This window comes from Castor canadensis, chromosome 11, assembly GCF_047511655.1.
Source record: "Castor canadensis chromosome 11, mCasCan1.hap1v2, whole genome shotgun sequence".
Classification (NCBI taxonomy): domain Eukaryota; kingdom Metazoa; phylum Chordata; class Mammalia; order Rodentia; family Castoridae; genus Castor; species Castor canadensis.
Genome location: NC_133396.1, coordinates 44,493,293 through 44,514,810, shown reverse-complemented (window position 1 = coordinate 44,514,810; position 21,518 = coordinate 44,493,293). Strand labels below are relative to the sequence as shown.

Genomic DNA, 21,518 nt, shown 5'->3' with positions numbered 1-21,518 from the left:
TGGAACATTAACTAAAAGAGACCATATATTGGGCCATAAAGTAAGTCTCAATAAATAGAAAAGATGAATTCATAAGTGTGTTTTATGAACACACAAAACTAAATTAGAAATAAAAATCAGTATTAGTGGTGTAGCACAGTGGTAGAGCACTTGCCTATCATGTATAAAGCAGGGGGAAGGGGGAGGAAAGGAAAAAGGAAAAAAAAAAGAAAAATGAGGAAAGAAAAAGAAAAATCTTAACTATTTATAAATTAAAACTGCACATGTTTAAATAACACAAGCTTGGCAAAAAAAAAAAAAATTGACAAAATGATTCTAAAATGCACATAAAAACCAAAGCACCTAGTAGCGCTGAAGTGGTAGAGCACCTGCCATGTAAGTGTGAGGCCCTGAGTTCAAACCCCAAGACATTATTAAAAAAAAAAAAAAAAAAAGCAATGCACCTAGAATAGCCAAAAATGATTTTGAACAGAAGAATAAATCTGGAAGACTCAATCTAACTACTTTCAAAACTTACTATTTTATTATTGGTCAGGCATGGTAGTTCAAACCTGTAATTCCAGCCACCCAGAAGGCAGATTGCAGTTCAAGGCCAGCATTGGCAAAAAGTTAGGGAACCACCTTCTCAATAAACTGGCAAGGTAGCATGCACTTTTGATCCCAGCTATGCAGGATGTCAGAGAAAGGGAAGATCATGGTCCCATGCCAACCTCAAGCAAAAATGAAAGACACTCTACCTGAAAAATAACTAAAGCAAAAAAGGGTTGGGGTCATGGCTCAAATGGCAGAGTGCATGCCTAGCAAGCATGAAGCCCTGAATTCAAATTCCAATACCCCCCCAAAAAAAAAAAAACTTACTATAAAACTACAGTAATCAAGGTAGTGTAATAATGGTATAAGGACAGAAATACAAATTAATGGAACACAACAAAGTCCTAGATATAGACTCATTTATATATATGGTAAATTAATTTTTGGAAAAAGGTACAAAGATAACCCAGTAAAGAAACAATAAATAATCTTTTCAAAAAAATGTTATGAATTTTTTTCGAAAACCCTCCTTCATCCTAAAAATTCACTCAAAACAAGTAACAAACCTAAATGTAAAATTTCAACAAAGAAAATATGGAACAAAACTTTCTGTGACTCTGTTTTATACAAAAATTTATTTGATAAAACTCAAAAGCAGGGGGGCTGCGGTAAAGCACTTACTGCGGTAAAGCAGTAAAGCACTTGCTTTGAAAGTGTGAAGCCCTGAGTTCAAACCCTAGTCCTACCAAATCAAAAGCAAAGTTGGGGCTGCACCTCAGTGGCAGAACACTTGTCTAGCATGAGTGAGGCCCTGGATTTGATCCCCAGCATCACAAAAAAGAAAAAAGCAAATACAACTCATAAAAGAAATTGACAGGCTAGACTTCATCAAAATTGAAAACATCTGCACATAGAAAAATAGCTAAAAATTTTTTTTAAAGATATACAAAGCCATAGACTGAGATTACCTTTTTGCAAAACACATCTAATAAAGGGTTTGTATCCCGAAAAATCAATAACTAAGAAGACAAACAGCCCAATATAAACATTGAGGGGAAAGCACAAGGCCCTGAGTTCAATCCGTAGTACCACAATAAATAAATAAATAAATAAATAAACAAATGAAATAACAAATGAACAAATGAAAGGAGAGCTGTGGATATGGTGCAGTAGTCTAACTAGCACTTATCTAGCACTCAGGAGACCCTGGATTAGATCCCAAGCACTCTCCCCTCCACCAAAGAAAAAGAGGAGGGGCACATAATTTGAACTCTAAGTTAAGGAAGAAATATAGATGACAAATAAGTATATGAAGAGACAGCAAAGAAATGCAAATTTAAATCACATGACTCCTCTCCCCCACTTAAGGGTGAGCTAGGCTTAGTGAATAGAGAACAGGAAAAATAGTAACATTACAATTAAAAATTAAAAAACTAGTAAAAACACTACATTCACCAATTAGGGAAGATAAACATCACCAGTGTTGTCATGTAGATATCATACACCCTCTGGTATGTTATTAAAAAAAAAAAAAAAAGGCACTACACCTCTGTGGTATTCTTTCCCAAAATCTGTAAGTGCCAGTTATCGTGAGAAAAACACCAGACAAACCTGGAGTGGAGGACATTCAGGATAACTAGTCAGTACTCCTCAAGACCATCAAAGGCTGGACTCCATATTTGGGTCAATGCTCCTCGAGACTATCAGTGGCTGGACACCATATTTGGGAAGCTGAGATGGGGAGAATCTCAGTTTCAGGTCAGTCTGGGCAAAAAAAAAAATTCATGAGACACCCCCCCTCCCCCGCCCACCCCATCTCAACCAATAAAAAGCTGCGTATTGCACCCAATGCTCTACCACTGACTAAAAAAAATTTTTGGAAGCACTGGGGTTTGAACTTGCTAGGTAGATACTCCACCACTTGAACCACACCCCAAGCTGGTTTTTTGGTTTGATTTGTTTTCATTTTTTCATTCCTGTAGTAGTTCTTCCAAATGGGGTCTGTTTTTGCCTGAAGCCAGCATTTAGACCATGATCCTGCTACCTATGTCTCTGACATAGTTTGAATTATTGCTATAAAACCATGCCTGGCTTATTTACTGAGATGGGGTTCTTGCTAACTTTTTGCACAGAGATGTTCTCGATCTCTGCCTCTTAAGTAGCTAAGTTTTTTTTAAATGGACTTAGTAACTTTTTTGACAATTTTTTTTTCCATGTTGAGGATCCCTGACACATTTTGATGTAAGTTGTTTTTAAAAATGTTTCTCAATTTGGGGGCTGGGAATGTAACTCAGTGGAAGAGCACTTAAGGAGTAGAATGCATAAGGCCCTGGATTCAATCTCTAGCACCACAATAAAAACAAAACAAACAAACAAAAAAACCCTTCGTTTGTATTTATTCGGCATTTCCTCATGATTAGATCAAGGATATATTTGTCAGGAATACTGCAGGATGAGCCTATTTTCACTTAGGAGTATGGGTACATGATCTCAGAATGTCATGAGACATGCTGAGAACCGGATGTTGGTACATTAGTTGTTAACTAAACTCCAAACATTATTTAGATTTCACTAGCTTCTCCCTTAATGCTCTCTTTCTGCTACAGTCTCCTCTGGTTTGTGACAATTTCTCAGCCCTTCCTCTACTTGTTTTTAAATATCCTTGACAGTCTTCTGGTGGAAGTACTGGGGTTTGAATTCAAGTCATCTCCCTTGCTAGGATGGTGCTCTATTGCTTGATCCACACCTCCAGCCCCTTTTATTCTATTTTTTTTGTTTGTTTGTTTTTGTCTTTTTGGCAGAACTGGGGTTTGGACTCATAGCCTCACACTTGCTAGGTAGGTGCTCTTACCCCTTAAGCCACTCCACCAGCCCTTTTTTGTGATGAGTTTTTGTCAAGATAAGTTCTCAGGAACTATTTGATGAGGGCTGGCTTCGAACCACAATTCCCCTGATCTCTGCTTATAGAGTAGCTAGGATTATAGGCAGAAGCCATCAGCGCCTGGCTATTCTGGTTATTTTTTGAGAAAGGGTCTCACTTTTTGCTCAGGTCTCCTCCTATTTTATACTTCTGTCCTTGGGATGAAAAGGCCTTGGATTCAATCCTCAGCACCAGGAAAAAGAAAAAGAAAAATTACTGAAAATAATTTTTAAATTAAACAAAGCTACAAAGTGACAAATATATATTTTTAACTTGTACTAATTTCTATTATGTAATCACCCTGTTTCTAATGATCCAATTAATTTCTCTAACACTTCTTTGTAAATAAAGCCCTCTGAGTAAAATCCAATGGATGTTTGAATCTTACATGTGACTACTTCCTAAAAGGAAGAGACAAAGTATCTGATTCTTTCAACTTTATCATTACTTCCAGAGTATTTTTCTAGAGTATTCATCCTGCTATTTTCACTTATGTAATATGTGTTTTCCTGTCAGCTACCTGAAATCAACTAAGTTACTGTAACTTTGAAAAAACTTTTTTTTTCCTTCTGGTGCTAGAAATTGGACACAGAACCTTGCAGGTGCTAAGCAAGCACTCTACCAAACCACATCTGCAGCTCCAAAAAGTGCTTCTTTCTTCTTTTGAGGAATACAAGGGGTTTGAACTCAGTGTTTCCTGCCCACAAAGCAGGAGTTCTATGACTTGAGCCACATGTCCAATCTATCTTGCTCTTGTTACTTTGGAGATGAAGTCTTGAAAACAATTTGCCCAGGCTGGCCTTGAACCATGATCCTCCCGATCTCAGCCTCCCAACCAGCTAGGATTATAGATGTGAGCCACTGGCACTCTGCATTTGCTTTGTTTATAATGCAGAAAATTTAATGACCATCTTTTAATGCCAAGTCAAAGGAAAGCACTCAAATATCTGAAGTGAGAAAATCGCCTGAGTCAATTTATCTGTATTAAAGTCTATAATTGTATGTAATGTTAGAAGTCTCAAGTGTAGAGAGGCACACTTGTAATCCCAGCACTCAAGAGGCTGAGTTAGGAGTCAAAGTTGGAGACCATCAAGGGCAACATAGCAAGACCCTGTCTCAAATTAACGATAATAACATAACAATGTTAGAATGGTCTTAAATACTGTCAAATGTTAAAGCAGTTTTACAGTATCTTCTTTTTAATTACTCACAGTACTTTGTAGTTGGCATTTAGTTTTATAGTAGCAATAAATACTTAACATCTTTAAAGATTTTTCTTGGTAACTGAAATGTACTTCTGAGAATCAAAATTTTATTTTATATTTTTTCATAAAAGAGAAACAAATGACTACCAAGCACAAGAGAAGATGGTCATCATCTTCAGTCACTGCAAAAATGTGAATCAAAGCCACAAAGAGGTACAACTTCACATCTACTAGGAGGGCTGTAAAAAGCACAGAAGATGTGGAAAAACTGGAGTCTTTGCACACTTCTGGTAACGTAAAATGGTTCAGTTCCTGGGGAAAACAACTGACAGTTTCTCACAATGTTAAAGCAATTATCCCAGCAATGCCTCTTTTAGGTAGATACTTAGAAAGACTAAAAACAGGCACTCAAACAAGTACATGCTGAGGCATGCTCACAGCAGCAATATTCACAACTGCCATTAAGTTGAAAATCAGTCTAAATATCCATCAAAAGATGAATGAAAAAATAAACTGTGGTATACATACAATGGAATATTAATTCAACCGCAAAAAAAGGAATGGAATACTGATACATGCTAAAATATGGATGAAGCTCCAAAGCATTATCCTACGTAAAAGCAGTCAGACACAAAAAATTGCATATTATATGATTCCATTCAGTATGAAGAATCCAGACTAGGCAAATCCATAGACACAGAATGAAGACTAGCGGATATCCAGGGCAAGGAAGGGGAAAGATTAGAGAGCACTTGCTAAATTGGTTTAGGACAGGGTTTGCCTTTGGAGTAAGGAGAATGCTTTGGACAAATAGATATGGTAGTTGTACAACATTGTGAATGAACTAAACAAAATTGAACTGCATATTTTAAAATGATTAATCTGGGGTACTGGGGATGTAGCTCAGAGGTACAGAATTTGGCTAGCAAGTACAAAGCCCTGGATTCAATCCCAGCACTATAAAAAAAACCTAATTTTTAAAAAACAAATTTGGCTGTGGGGGCCAGGCAAATAGGTCTCAAGACCCCATCTCCAAAATATCCAACATAAAAAATGGCTAGCGGAGTGACTCAAGTAGTACAGCCTGCCTAGCAAGCATGAGGCCCTGAGTTCAAACCCCAGTGCTGGGGGACAAAAAAGGTGCTTCTAGGTGTGGTAGAGCACCTGCCTAGCAAACACAAAGCCCTGACTTCAAATCCCAGTACTGCCAAAAGCAATAATAACAATAGTGAATTTTTAAAATAAGTTTATTTTAACTAATTGGAACAGAAATATTTCCTCACAATATTAGATACTTCTATAGCCTTATTTCCCTTTTATAAAGCAAAGCACACTGAAACTCATTAATATCTCCCTGTTGGCTCAGGATCATCACTGAGTAACAATGACTGTATGAGTTAGCCACTCTTCTTGTGTCTTAATTATCTGAGCCTCAGTTGTCTCATCTATAAAATGTCATTTTTTGACAGATCACAAGACATTAATATTTTTTAGTCATCTTTGAAAATCCAATTACATTATGGAATCTTACCCTAGAAAAATGCACCTGTGCAAATACATAACAAATTATATCCAATCACAAGATGTTCACAGACCTACTGTAAGCCACACAAGCTTACAGTGTGCTTGTGTGCTTAGAGTGCTACCTAATATTATCTCTATAATCCTTTCCAGTTGTAGTCTAATACAGTGAGATAGCCCCAAGACTTAGAGAGGTCATGGAGCTGTGATGTACTTTTTTACTTGTAGTTTTACAGTTTACTATAAATATATATATATAGTTTACTGTCAAATTCTATATTGCTAGATCTTAAGCTTCAAAACTTCAATGAGAATCTACTCCAGTATTATATGTCTTATACAAGACACTAACTAAAAAGAATATAAAACAACAACAGTTCTGGTAAAAAGCTAACACAAGTAATTCCAAAAAAAAAAAAAAAAAGGAAAATATTAAGTTCTAAGCTGGAACACCAAAAAATGACTAAAAAGAACTTAAAAGAGGAGACTGTCAGAGTGGCTCAAGTGGTAGAGTGCCTAGCAAGCATGATGCTCTGAATTCAAGTTCCAGTACCACCAAAAACAAAAACTAGAGAATAACAAGAACAGTATAAACTTGGAGCATCATGAAGACTTGAATGGATAAGGAGAACAAGATAGGAAAATGAGATCAAAAGGGCACTACAGAGACATCATAACAGCAGACAAGGTATAATAGCTGTGTGCTGGACAGTAATATGCAATAAGGCTGCAATAAATATGGAGGGACCAATCACAGATACCCTTAAAGAACTAAACAAAAGGGCTGGGGACACAGCTCAGTAGTGTGCTAGTAGTCTAGCATCTTCAAGATCCTGGGTTTGACATGTAGCTGGGGGGGGGGGGGAGCGGGGAGGAGGAAGCAAAACAAACAAGAAAACTATAAACAATCAGGGCATCTTTTGCTCATGCCTGATCCTAGCTACTTGGGAGGCTGAGATCAGGAGGATCATGGTTTAAGGCCAGCCTGGGCAAATAGTTCCCAAGACCCCATCTCCAAGATAACCACAGCAAAATGGACTAGAGGGATGACTCAAGCAGTAGAGCTCCTGCTTTGCAATTGTGAAGTCCTCTGTTCAACCACCAGTGCCATCAAAAACAAACAAAAAAAACCCTAAAGAACTAGTTGCAAAAATAGGCTAGCGGAGTGGCTCAAGTGGTAGAGCACTTGCCTAGCAAGCATGAGCCCTGAGTTCAAACACCAGTGCCATCAAAAAAAAAAAAAAGATCCAACAAAAATAATCTATGGTAAAGAAGTCAGAACAAATCCCAGCTACTCAGAAGGTACAGATAGGAGGATCATGGTTCAAGACCAGCCCAGGGAAAAAGTTAGCAAGCTCTGTCTCAAAAATAAGCTGTGTATACATCTATAATACCAGTTACTCAGGAGGCAGAGGATAGTGGTTTGACACCAGTTGGGACTAAAGCACTGAACTCTATCTGAAAAATAAACTTAAAGCAAAAGGGCTAGAGTTGTAGCTCAAGTGGTAGAGCATTTGGAGGTCCTGAGTTCAAGTCCTAGTACAACAAAACAACAAAAAAAAGTCAGAACAGATATGGGAAAGATGGCTATTAAGGGGAAAGGGACAAGAGGGAGCCTAGTGGGATATCAGAAACATGTAATAAAGGTTTTTTCTCTGTTTTGATAAAATTTTAAAAAAAACAACTCTCTATAGCTTTAATGAGCCGTGATACATCTGTAAATCTTCATTTATGTACTTTACTGATTGTATACTATAGCATAATTGAAAAAAAGAGACAAACAAGTAGTAACAGGGTGACACAATAAGTTCCTTTATAGGTCTGAGTAAGTAAAAGAAGAAAATTTGGGCTAGAAATATAACTCAGTGGTAGAGCCCTTATCTAGAATACACAAGGCACTGCATTAGATACCCAGCACAGCAAAAGAAAGGAAGAAAGGGTCTGACAGTGTGACTCAAGTGCTAGAGCACTTGCCTAGCAAGCACAAGGCCCTGAGTTCAAGCCCCAGAACCAATAAACAAATTTAAGAAAATAGCCGGGCACTGTTTATTCACACCTGTAATCCTAGCTACTTTGGGAGACTGCATCAGATCACGGTTCCAGGTCAGCCTGGGGAAAATAGTTTGTGAGACCCCTATCTCCAAAATAACCAGAGCAAAATGGACTGAAGATGTGGCTCAAGAGGTAGAGTGCCTGCTTTGTAAGGGTGAAGCCCTAAGTTAAAACCCCAATCCCACCACAAAATAAATAAATAAATATCTGGGTACTAAGGCTCATACCTGTAATCCCAGACACTTGGGAGGCAGAGAGAGGAGGACCGTAGTTTAAGGCCAGCCCACACAAAAAGTTAGCAACACCTACCTCGAAGAACAAGCCAAGTGTGGGGTACACACCTGTAATCCCAGCTAGAAGAGAGGCATGGCTAGAAGGATCTGGGTTGGGGGCCACCCCAGAAAGAAGAGCTCCTATCTGAGAAATAACTAAAGCAAAAGGACTGGAGGCATGGCTCAAGTGATAGAGCACTTGCCTACCATGCATAAGGCCCTGAGTTCAAAAACCCCAGTACTGTGAAAGAAAAAAATTAGAATTTATATCATAGTTATTTTGTTTAACAAACATTTCATTTCTCAATGACAGCCCCCTCTTATTCTTAACTACTGGATTTTTTACCTCAACAATATTCACAAAACACATTTTAAGTGTTTATTGACTGTATCCATTTCATTATTCCTATCCCAATATATTCCATGCCCTCACCTGAAAGGCCAAATGTAAACCTTTATTTACAAGATTCTTAAATTTAGGGCTAGTAGAATGACTCAAGTGGTACAGTGCCTGTCTAACAAGTGTGAGGCCCTGAGTTCAAACCCAATACCACAAAAAAAAAAAAAAAAACCTAGTTGTTTATAGTAGATGGAATATAAAATATTGTAAGGCTAATTCTCTAACTTATAGTAAATTTTTGAAAGATTATTTTATATTTAAAAATCTACATTTCAAATCTAATAAAACTTGAAGTTCTTTATTTGATTCCTATTTAAAGTTCTCAAAGCACAGAACTTCTAAACTAAGTCTATTATTGTTGATAAAAATAAAAAACCAATTTCACAAATCCTATTTATCCCTGCTGATAGGCACAAAATCCAATCTAACTCCAATACTAAAATCACTAAAGGCAAAAAAAAAAAATTAAAAAAGAAAACTTTATCACCCATATTACCTGTCCGATTATTAAATAATAAATGCATCTATATTTACTCAACCGGAGAAAAAACTTCACTTGGCAATAATCCATTATTCATAGGTTTGATATAACATTTTTTATCAAAATAAACTGCTTTGAAACTTAATATTTTAAGCTGTCAAATTATTTCATACATATGTCAAAACAAAAATTCTTGGGCTGCAGAGCACCTATGGCTCACGCCTGTAATCCTAGCTACTCAAGAGACAGAGATCAAGAGGATCTTAGTTTGCAGTCAGCTGGGGCACAGAGTTTGAGACACAAAAAAGGGCTGGCAGAGTGGCTGAAGTGGTAGGGTGCCTACTGAGCAAGCACAAGGCCCTGAGTTAAACCCCAATACCACCAAAAAAAAAAAAAAATTTTTTTTTTTGAAAGTGAATACTTTATATTGCCCCCTCTGGAACTCAAAATCTTTGAATTATAGGAAACAAAACCAACTAAAATACTGTATTCCTATCATGTGACAGTCTCCATAAATTATCTTGATTAACATGTACCATTTACATAGCATGAGATTACTTCAATAGTACATGTTAGGCAGGTGTCAGTAGCTCAAGCCTATAATACTCAGTACTTGGGAGGCTGAGATCAGGAAGATCTAGATTCAAGACCAGCCCAGGCAAATAGTTTGAGAGACCCCATCTCCAAAAATAACCAGAGCAAAATGCACTGGAAGTGAATCTCAAGCAGTAGAGCACCTGCTTTGTAAATGTGGAGCTCTGAGTTCAAACCCCAGGCTCCCCCTCCAAAAAAAACCTACATATTACATGCTATAACATATACTACAGAATTTCTATGCAACAGTGAAAAGCAAAGTTTCTTTACAATGTGCATTTACATGCTAATAAATAATTTTCATCTTGTGTGTGTATGTTTATGTGGGGGGGTGGGTAACTGGGGTTTGAACTTGGAGTCCACCAGCCCTTTTTTTGTGATGGGTTTTTTCGAGATAGGGTCTCATGGAACTATTTGCCTGGATTGGGTTCAAACCTTAATCCTCCTGATTTCTGCCTCCTGAGTAGCTAGGATTGTAGGCATGAGCCACCGGCTCCCAGCTAAATAATTTTAGGCTTTACAGTCAAGAATATGGATGTTTTGGGCAAAGAGACAAAGCTTTCCCACTTTTCAATGACACTAAATTCCTAAGTCTAAAAAAAGGAAAAATCATGACCTTGCTTAGTATTGCTGTTCATCTGCTATTTCTGAAACCTCTTTCTCACTCTCAGTGGGAATTGGTAGAAATCAATTCAAAATGCAAGGTGGAGACTAATAACTACTACCATGAGTGAATTAAAAGCAACCAAAATGTAAGTTTTATAGTTGCATATAATATATAATGAAGCACACTGAAATCTTTTTAATATACTTATTTAGCATACTAGTTATTTAAGTTTTATGAAATTACCTATTACTAATATTTGACAATCTACAACCCCAAGTAAAATTTAAAAATACATTTTCTAAACAAAATTTAAGATTTTTTTTTTTTTCGGTGGGACTGGGGTTTGAATTCAGGGACTCATGCTTGCAAGGCCACTCCACCAACCCAAGATATATTCCTAATATGCTCCAAATAGAAAGTTTTCTTACTGGGGACAGTACTCATGCCTGTAGTCCAAGCTACTGGAGAAGCTGAGGCAGGAAGATCACTTGAGCCAGGAGGTTGATACCAGCATGAACAGCATAGCAAGATCTGGTCTCAATTTAAAAAAAATAATAAGTTTTTTTGTTTTTGCCGGGGAGAGGGTTGAGTATAGCTCAGTGGCAGGGAAAAAAAAAAAAAAAAAAAAAACCTCACTATGCTCAAATCCCTGGGTTTAATCCCAGCACCAAGAAAAAAGTTTCCTTTAACAAATTTTTTAAGTTACAAAAATACACTCAAACATAAAGTATGACACACATATCCCAATATAAAAACCTCACAAGCTACCATCACTCCCAAAATTGCTGGTACCCTGCCCACAGTCTTTTAGATAAAATGCTTATACCCTCCAAGTTTTGAGACCTAAAAAAGGTAAATATGCCCAATATGGCTATCAAATAGACCAGACACTGAAGTCAGTAAATATTGAAGACAGAACTGTTGAAAAAGAAAAAAGAAACACATATTTCAGAACAGGAGATTAGAAGTAAAAAAGGAGCTGGGAATCTGTGGTAGAGCACTTGCCAAGCATGCATGAGACCCTGGGTTCCATACCCAGCAGAAGGGTGAGGAGAAAAATGGAAAAAAATGCAAAATAAAAAGTTAACTGGGCACCCAAGAGCACACGTGCACAAACATACACACACAAAGGCAAACAAAACTTTCCCAAAATAAAGCCACCCTTACCACAATGACATTTCCCTTTTTTTTTTTTACTGGGTTTGAACTCAGGGCCTTCACCTTGAGCCACTCCACCAGCCCTTTTTTTGTGATGGGTTTTTTTCAAAATAGGGTCTCACGAACTATTTGCCCGGGCTGGATTCAAACCACGATCTTCCTGATCTCTGCATCCTGAGTGGCTAGGATTACAGGCATGAGCTACCAGCACCCAGCTCCCATTATTTTTTAATTATTACTGTGACTTACTAAATTGAATCCACAACCCATTAATGGGTCACAACCTAGAAAGCAAAGGCTTAGAGGAACTGACAATCATTGGAAAGCCCTTGGTTTCCTACAAATATGTATTTTAAGAAAACTAAAATAGATGGAAAAAACTGAGAAGACAAAACTCATCCAGTAATGCCTGCTTTGCCAGTTCAAAGTCCTGAGTTCAAATCCCAGTCCCATCAAAAAAAAAAAAAAAAAACAAAGATATATTTATGAAAATTCATCCAGGACAAGGGACAAGATTCTCCCCCCGCTCCCAGTTCTGGGGATTGAACCCAGGGCCCTGCACATGGTAAGACATCCCCAGCTCTTTTTGTTTTGTTTTTTATTTTATTTTTTTGAGACAGGGTCTCACTGACACCTTTGCCAGAGTTGGCCTCAAATTGGAGATACTCCTGTCTCTCTCCTGAATAGGTAGGATTACAGGTATGCACCACAATGCCTAGAGGGACAGAGTCTTAATAGAACACAATAATTGTTTAGAGTTTGATAAATTAATACATTTTGGACTATAAAGTATCTTCAAGGTGAAGAAGTATTGACAAGCCAGGTGCTGGTAGCTCATGCCTATAATCCTAACTAATCATGAGGCAGAGATCAGAAGGATTAAAGTTTGAAGCCAGCCCAGGCAAACAGCTGGTAAGACCCTACCTCAAAAATACTCAGTACCAAAAAGGGCTGATGGAGTAGCTCAAGTGGTACAGCACCTGCCTAGCAAGCATGAGGTCCTGAGTTCAAGCCCGAGTACCACAAAAAAAAGGACATACCTACAAAGAATACCTAAATAAAAAGCTTAGAAGACTAGTAGCACTCAAGATGCCTTCAAAACTAGGGATAGTGAAAAGAACTCCAGGTAGAGAATTGTGATATCAATTTTTTTTAATAAATCAAGTATCAAAGGAAAAAATAAATTTCATTCCCTAGAACAGGCTTTACATCCAGCAAAGGAAAAAGAAAACTTCTCACAGACTTAAAAACTCACATTAGATGGCTGGGTTATAAGCTTAGTAGTAGTAGACACTCTACCATATGCAAGGCCCTGGTTTCAGTCCCCAATGCATGTGCATACATGTGCACATACACACACATAAAAACTCACATTAGTATAAAGTAATGCACAATAGTCCATTCTAGGTACAAAAGTTAGTAATAATATCTTGATAATACCCAACACAAAAAAGGACTTGCACAGAGGCTCAAGACACAGACTGCCTATCTAGCAAGCATGAGGCTATGAGTTCAAACCCCAGTACCACAAAAAAAAAAAAAAATTTTAGTCTAAAGTTAGTAAAAGCTACCCTGATAGTCTACCCATTTCTCTCAAGATATGTCAGTCAGGGCTACAGAACTGTAGTTCAGTGATAGAGCACTAGTACGCACAAAGCCCAGGTTCAATCCCCAGCATCACCATGGATTTTATATGTGTATATATATATACATATATGTATATATATATATATATATATATATACATACATATATAAAAGTATGCCAGTAAGGGGGCACGGGGAAGAGGGGAGAAATGACCCAAATATTGTATGCACATATGAATAAAAGAAATTAAAAAAAAAAAGTATGCCAGCTACTTGGGAGGCTGAGGTAAGAGAATCTGAAGTTCAAGGACAGCCTTAGGAAGACCTTGTCTCAAAATAAAGTAAAAAAAAAACTGGGGGTGTAGCTCTGTGGTAGAGTGCTTATCTAGCATGTGTAAAACCCTGGTGCAATCCACAGCACCACAAAAAAAAAAAAAAAATTCCTCCCCTCCTCCCATGCAGTGCTCAGGATTGAAACTCAAGGCCTCATAAACTGGTATGTAGATACCAGCTCAGCTACACCAAAGCCCCTGCAAATTTATTCTCATACATATTGTAAATATATATATATATATAATAATTTTTTCATTATTTTTTGAAATTATCATAGTATTGTTGTGCTGGGGGTACGTTGTGACATTTACTAAAGTTCTTATAATATATCATAGCTGAAATCACCCCCTCCATCATTCTCCTTTACAATTCTTTCTTTCTTTTTTTTTTTTTTTTTTAATGGTACTGGGGTTTGAACTCAGGGCCCACACCTTGAGCCACTCAACCAGCCCTTTTTTGTGAAGGTTAAGATAGAGTCTCTTGAAGTATTTGCCCAGGCTGGCTTCAAACCACGATCCTCCTGTGTAGCTAGGATTACAGGCGTGAGCCATGTAGTTCTCTGTATTTACTCATAAGCAAACAATTTACTGAGTGCTTATGATGCATCAGGCAATATGTTAAGTAAGCAAGGATTATCCTACTTAAATCTAACAACTCAATAAATACTATCCTTGTATTTATCCAGGAAAATGAGGCTCAAAAACTTAAAGAAAATCTGGCATCTGTAATCCTAGCTATTTGAGAGGCTAAGATTGGAAGGACCATGGTTCAAGGCCAGCCTGGGGAAAACTCTGAGAGACCCTCACCTCAACAGAAAAAAAGCTGGGCATGGTGGTACACACTGGTCATCCCAGCTACTGCATGAAGAATAAAACTACACAGTGAGACCCTATATCAAAAAACCAAAAGATAGGTCTGATGTCCTGAGTTCAAACCAAAGTATCACCAAAAAAAAAAAAAAAAAAAGACAACACTGCAATCCTAGCTACTCAGGAGGCAGAGACCAGGAAGACCAAAGTTCAAGGTAAACCTGGGCAAAATGTTTGCAAGACCCCATCTCACCCAATAAAAGCTGGATGTGGTAGAGTGTGCCTGTTATCCTAGCTATTCAGGAAGTATAAAAAGACCACCATGGTCCAGGCCACTCTGGGCATAAATTAAAGACCCTATTGGAAAAATATCTGAAAGCAAAAGGGGCTGGGAGCATAACTCAAGTGAGCAGCTGACTAGCAAGCTAGAGACTAAGTTCAAACCCCGGCACCAAAACAAACAAACAAACAAAAAAAAATCCCAGTTTTGTTATTATTAATGTCTGCAAATTAGGATGGAACAGTACTGGAGTTTAAACTCAAGGCCTCAAACTTGCTAGGCAGGCGCTCTACCACTTGAGCTATTCCATAAGTCTTAGGGGTTTTTGTTCATTGTTGTTTTGTTTTGTTTGGTGGTACGTGGGTTCGAACTCAGGGCTTCACACTTGCTAGACAAGTGCTAATACCACTTGAGCCACTCCACCAGCCCTGTTTTTTATTTTGTTTTATGTTTTAAAATGGAGTCTTGCTACATTGTCTAGGCTGACTTTGTGCTCCAAGTGACCCTCCTGCCTTAGCCTCCTGAGTATGATATTAGCATTTTTAGCAGGCTGGTATATCTGTTACACAAGGTACTTAATAACCTATACTTTTCCTTATTCTATTTATAGGCCAGGTACTTTAACATTTTGAAAATTTTCTACCTTTTGTGGCCCAATTAATGTTGTCACTAAGTAAGAAGATACAGCTATTAAATGTGTTTCAGAAAGAAAAAAATCTCCTTCTAGCACAAATGGAAGAGACTGGTATAGAAACAGAAATAATTGTTACCAATGATGACAGAAACATCTCAACTGGAAATCATTGTTTCTAGTTTCCACAACATGATTTTTTTTAATTCATGTGGATTTGAGACATATTTAAAGAAGTACATCAATTTTTATCATTAAAAATGCAAATACCTTAACTTAACAATGGTATATAATGGACTGAAACAATACAGATTTTATATTCTCACATTTTATAATAGGAAATCTTGAAGAATTAAAAGAAAAACCTAGCCATTAACAAGTTCAGAAACCTAAAAGGCAGATGAACATATGCTGGCACTCTGTTTAAAGGGACAATTTCAATTTTATGTAAGACTTGACTATTTTTTAGAAGAGTTTCATTCATATGATCTTGAACTCATAGGTGCCCTTAACTAATATGTACCAAAAAAACTCCTAATTTCTAAAATGTTAAAATTAGTACAACTGCAATTATTTGTTATAATAGACTACTGATAACCAAAGAAATACACATAAGAAATTAACTGATTTTAATACACAAATCAGCCAAATGTGAAGACAGAATTATTTCCAGGTATTATGAAGAACAGATTAATCCCAACTCTAATTCTAATGCTAACAGGCCTATAGATAACTTGTGTGTTTACTAAGTACTCCTATCTATTAAGTACCAGCAAATTCTTAAATTTTACACTTAAGGTTAGTTAACAGCATCCAGTCTTTTTGCTGTCCTATAACTAGTCAATTTCTTTCTTGGGCTACAGGCATGGCTCAAGCAGTAGAGCCCTGCCAAGCAAACTAAGTGTCGCCCTGAGTTCATACCCCAGCACCAAAATAAATAAATAAATAAATTCTTTCTTATTTGTGGTATGATATCAAAACATGGGATCAATTATCATATATATGCCTTGATATATTTATTTTGTATTAATACATATTCAGTTATTTCCATATCCACAATTCTCCAAATATCTCTACTATAGAAAATTCAGTAATTATATTTTATTCAGTTCTCTCATGTATTTGGTCATGTATACATGTATACTCCTGATTTTTTTTAAACCTTCCATATGGCTCAATGGCAAAGACATTTGCCTATCATGGTGCAAAGCCCAAGGTTTGAGTTCCAGCACAGCAAAAAAAAAAAAAAAAAGGCATTCAGAATTTAAATCTGAGATACTATCTTTCAGTTTGGAACCAATGTGTTGTTACTGTCAAGATAATCTTAAAACTATTAAAAGCCTCTAAACCTGTTTATTCTTAGACATTCTTTCATGTATAAAACTTGAGAATTATAACCAAATTAACAAATCAGATATCAGAATGCCAAAAATTAAGTCATTAAAAGGGAATCCAAAGAAAGAGCCAGTTGTGAAAGAACAGGAAGTGATGTACACTGCCATTTTGAAGACGAACTATTTAGAAACATAAGTAGTACCATACTAATCTGGACTCAACCCAGGCTAATAGCTCTCAGTATTCTCTTCTGACAGTGGCATCAGAGGTCAACTGAAATAACCCTCAGGCATTTTTTCCTTAATAATGAATTTATCTAATTGATCATCAATACATTTTTACCACTTTTAGGCAAAGTTCCTACCAGCTATAGAAAAGTTTCTTTTTACTTGTCCTAAAAAGTAGACCTTAATTATTCTATGCTAAAATAAAGAAAGAAGTCAACATACACCTTGTGTGCATTCTAAGTTTTGTAACCTTTATTGATAAATTCTCTCTTCCTGCATCTTTCCAAGACAAAAGCAGTCACTCTTTACTGAGCAGTATGCTTGGATTTATACATGCTAGTATATATGAATTCATTATCAACAACAAACCATAATACAGAGAATTAGGCTTTGTGCCACAGTTTGCATGTAAGTGAAAATTCTACACATCACAATGTGCAACTTTGTGTCATGAAGTAAAGATACAAATGAACAGTGCTGTTAAATGAGTTCAGATGAACATCAAAGGGGAATAAAGAAAGCAAAAAATGTTCCATTTTATGAGGAAAGCATGATAAAATTGCATCTCAATAATAAAATAAGGGCTGGCACAGCAGCTCAAATGGTAGAGTATCTGCCTACCAAGTGTGTGCCCGAGATCAAACCCCAGTACTGCCAAAAAAAAAAAAAAAAAAAAGACAGAAGTTAAATTAATGCCTAGCACTATTGCTAACATCTTTCTTTATTCAAATAGTCTCAAAATGCAACACACCACAAATGCTCTAAGATACATTTAATGACAATATAACAGAGGTATTTATTTTAAAATAACTCATTAAATAAAGTTTAAACACCAAATACAACTTGTTAGTAAACTATCAAGACAATTCGTATCTGTCATATATTTTCATCCGCACCACTTTATGAAAAATTATTTAATTCTACTAATAGTCTTATTTTTAAATCACTTCACCAGTAAATCTAAACACTTAAAGAAAAAAACTGACAACAAATTAAGACTCCTTCAATACTAGAAGACTACTTTTTGGTATCAAAAAGCACTTTGCAACACACTTCCAGAATGTTAAGATTGTTATTTTTATTCATTTCTACTCTACTAAGGACAAAACCAACAGGTACTACTGCAAACCAGATATGATCACTTCTTTTAAAACAAATAGGACATAGTTGGGCAACAGTGGCTCCTACCTATAATTCTAGCTACTCAGGAGGCAGAGATCAGGAGGGCTGCAATTCAGAAGCAAAGTTCCTGAGACCCTATCTCGAAAAAACCCTTCCCAAAAAAGGGCTGTGAAATGGCTTAAGTGGTAGAGCGCCTTTCTAGCAAGAGGCCCTGAGTTCAAGCCCCAGTACCACCAAAAATATACATACATACATTTATATGACATGAATCAAAAAAGTGAAAAAAACGACTACAGAATATATAGCTATCATAGCATAGCTTGCACTTCCTTAAGAAACAGTATTTGCTACAGAAAGGTTTGGAACCTAATTATTTTCAGAAAATTTCAATGTCAGTGTCATACAAAATAATATTAACCTTAAAAATTCACACCCCAGGGGCAAATGTGCATCAGACAACCTGTCTTTATGTAATAATCTCTAATTAATAATTATCCAAGAACTACAAAAGCCATAAAAAAAGAAAGAAGGGGGAAATGAGGGGACATAAAATTATTCTATTTGAATCCTAACGAAAGATCAATGTGCTCACACACACAAAAAAAAAAAGCCAATCTAGACATCTCTCTCTCTCTCTCTCTCTCTCTCTCTCTCTCTCTCTCTCTCTCTCTCTCAGAGAGAACAAGAAAGACATCAAAACTGCTGTAACATGAGAGGGATCCCTTTGATAGCTCATATCACTCAACAATAACAGGAGCAGTTCCCATGAACAGATCTCAGAGGAAGACTATAAACAGTACTGTTACCGATTTAAAACCAAAGGAAAGAGTAACCTTTCCAAGGGAAGCGCCATTACTTCCCTCTCCAGCTCCCCCTCCCTTCAGTGTATACATGGGTCTGTGTATGAAGTAACTGCCTTGGACTTCTGCAGCATTGCAGTAGACTAGAGGATGGGGAGGGGAGGAAGGTAGGGAAAGAGAAACGCTTCCATCATTCAGACAGAAGATGGGTATATACATTTCCTGAGCTGGGGGTGGAATTCACCCAGCTGGCTCCCAGAGCAGTCTCCCTTCCCACGAATACACAGACACTACAAAGGAGAAGCAGGAGGAGCAAAGGGACCAAAAGGGAAAGGTAGCTCGCGCCTTTAAATAGGGGTGCACATCAACCCAGGGCCACACCTTCCCAGAAACATCCCCTACCACCACCCCTTCCGGTGACCCTCAGGAAAAAGGAGTAAATTGCTCTTGCCCCTCGAAACAGGAGAGCGCCCTTGCTCACCAGCTTCTTCACCCCACCCACTGAATCACAGACCCTCCTTGTCTCCCTCCCCCACCCCACCCCCACATCCTTCTTCCACCCAGAAGCCTGAGTGGGCCGAATCTCCCCGCCCCCCCTCCAATGTCTCCCTTTCCTAAAGCAGAGGTGCCCTTACCCTTTGGCAGACAGGTCTGGGGCCGAGAAGGCAGGCGCAGCCCCCTGTAACGCTCCGGTAGCCGCTACGCAGGACGACGAGGAGTGAGGAGGAGGGGGCCCGGCGACAGACCGCCGCCCCCCCCCCCAGAGCCCCAGCCAGCCGCCCAGCCCAAGCTCTGCGACAAGGGGCGAGGGGGGGGGGCGAGGGGACAACCAGGGTCGAGGAAGCGCCCTCAGCCCTCGGGCTCAGCTAAGATGGCGCGGGGAAGTGCCGGGAGCCGCCGCTGCCGCCTCGGGGGAACCGGCCGGGGCCTCGGCCGCCTCCGGTCCTTACACAGCCGAGGCCCAATCGGTCCCCCGCCGCGGCCCCCCGGCGGGCGGGCCCACGTTCAGCCTTCCGCCACCACCACCACCCCTGGGAAGGGGGCGCTCACAAAGAGAAGAGAGGCCGCGGGCCGGCCGGCGGACGGCGGGGCGGGGTCCCCAGAGGCCGGGAGGCCTCAGAGATTCGCGAGTGCTTAGCGCTCTTGGCCTGCAAAGGGCTCAGAGCGAGCGGGACCCCTCCTCTCTCCTCAGGCAGGCAGTGGCACCGACTCACTCTCTTTGCCACCCTCCCTTTCTCCCTCGGAGCCCTGAAGCCACAGAGCCCGGCCGCTGCCCAGGTGCCCCCCCTTCCCCGACACCACTCCCCTCCTCCCGACAGTCATCCCAGTCTCCGATCTCGCGAGATTTCCCGCCTGACAGGCCCGACCCTGCGCAAGACACGAGTGCGTACGCGCGCGCGCCTTCACGGGAGCGCGCAAATCCTTTCGCGGGGTGGAGTACCTCGGTTGCCCGATTCCTAAACCTCTGTCCAGCCGTGCCTTAATACAGCTCGAGGAGTTCCTATCCTATGCGGCGTCAGGTGCACTCATTTCACTTCAGAAATCTGAGGAAGACGAGCTTGTCTGCACTCCTCCACCTTCCTTCTTTCCACCTCCAAAGCATCAGCCTCCCACCAGTCCTGCCAATGTGAAAGTTTACCCTAATATCCCATTCGTACGTACCTTAGTTCAACTCCTCCATGGAATTCAGAGGTAAACTGGGCAGTGTAATCGTATGTAATTGAGCTTGTGAGATTCTGTGGAATAGTCATTTTTGGAACGGTAGTAAGACTTGCAAATACAGATCTAAGTCACCCTGTGTGTTGGTGACGGTAGAAAAGAGACAACTTCTTAACAAGTTTTTGTGGATTTAGTAGGTTGAGTGATGAGACGTTTTTGAAACAAAAGCAGCAAACTAAAGGGAAGAGATAGAACTTACCTTATTTTTTGTGGCAAAAAAAGAAAGAAAAGTGTGCCTGAGGTGCAGTCATTAAAAAAAAAAATCGTGGCTGCTCAACCAATGTAACAGTTGAGATAAATATATCTGTTTGTGAGTTTTATGAGCAAAACTTTTCTTTGATTTTTTTATAAAGTTACTTTGGGCTGGGCGCCGGGGGCTCATAACTATAATCCGCGCTACTCAGGAGGCAGAGATCAGGAGGATCGCGGTTCAAAACCAGCCCGGGCAAATAGTTCAGGAAACCCCCCCCCCCCATCTTGAAAACACTTAACACAAAAAGGGCTGGTGGAGTGGCTCAAGGTGTAGGCCCTGAATTCAAACCCCAATACCAAAAAAAAAAAAATTCAGTAAACTATCCAAAGATCAGAAAAACAAGCTATCTGCTTCAGTGCCATGTACATATGATTTGTTCCAACACTCCTTTTTATAGTAAAGGTCCTTGCTCTATGAGTCAATTAATCTTCCTTGTGCCTATATTGTCAGCTACTCTCAAACAGCAACTTTTTTGAGCATAAAAAACATGCCCTAGTTTCTCCTTGGGGAAGGAAGAGGTTACCATCTTCTCTCTTCCCCTTAACAGCCAAGCTTCTGGGAAAGTTGTGGATAGTTCTAACTCCACTGAAACTGGTCTTACTGAGGTCAAAAGAGATCTTTATTGTTAAAACTAGTGAAGTCATTTAATCCTTTCCTTCCTGTCATCTGCAGTATTTGACAT

At 38.8% G+C, this 21,518-nt stretch overlaps 1 protein-coding gene across 3 annotated transcripts in view; it reads right to left on the bottom strand.

Moving 5' to 3' along the window:
* Taok1 (TAO kinase 1) overlaps nt 1–20,169 on the bottom strand; it is a 112,893-nt gene extending 92,724 nt beyond the window's left edge. Inside the window, exons 1-2 of one of the 3 annotated variants that reach the window (XM_074046510.1) lie at nt 19,500–20,169; nt 2,143–2,295 (exon numbers count right to left, since the gene is read on the bottom strand). The gene's annotated coding sequence lies outside the window, so the exon portion shown is untranslated. The remainder of the gene's footprint in view (nt 1–2,142; nt 2,296–19,499) is intronic. The other 2 variants (XM_074046511.1, XM_020159792.2) reach the window with 2 other exon arrangements.
* Between the last annotated feature and the right edge of the window lie 1,349 nt (nt 20,170–21,518).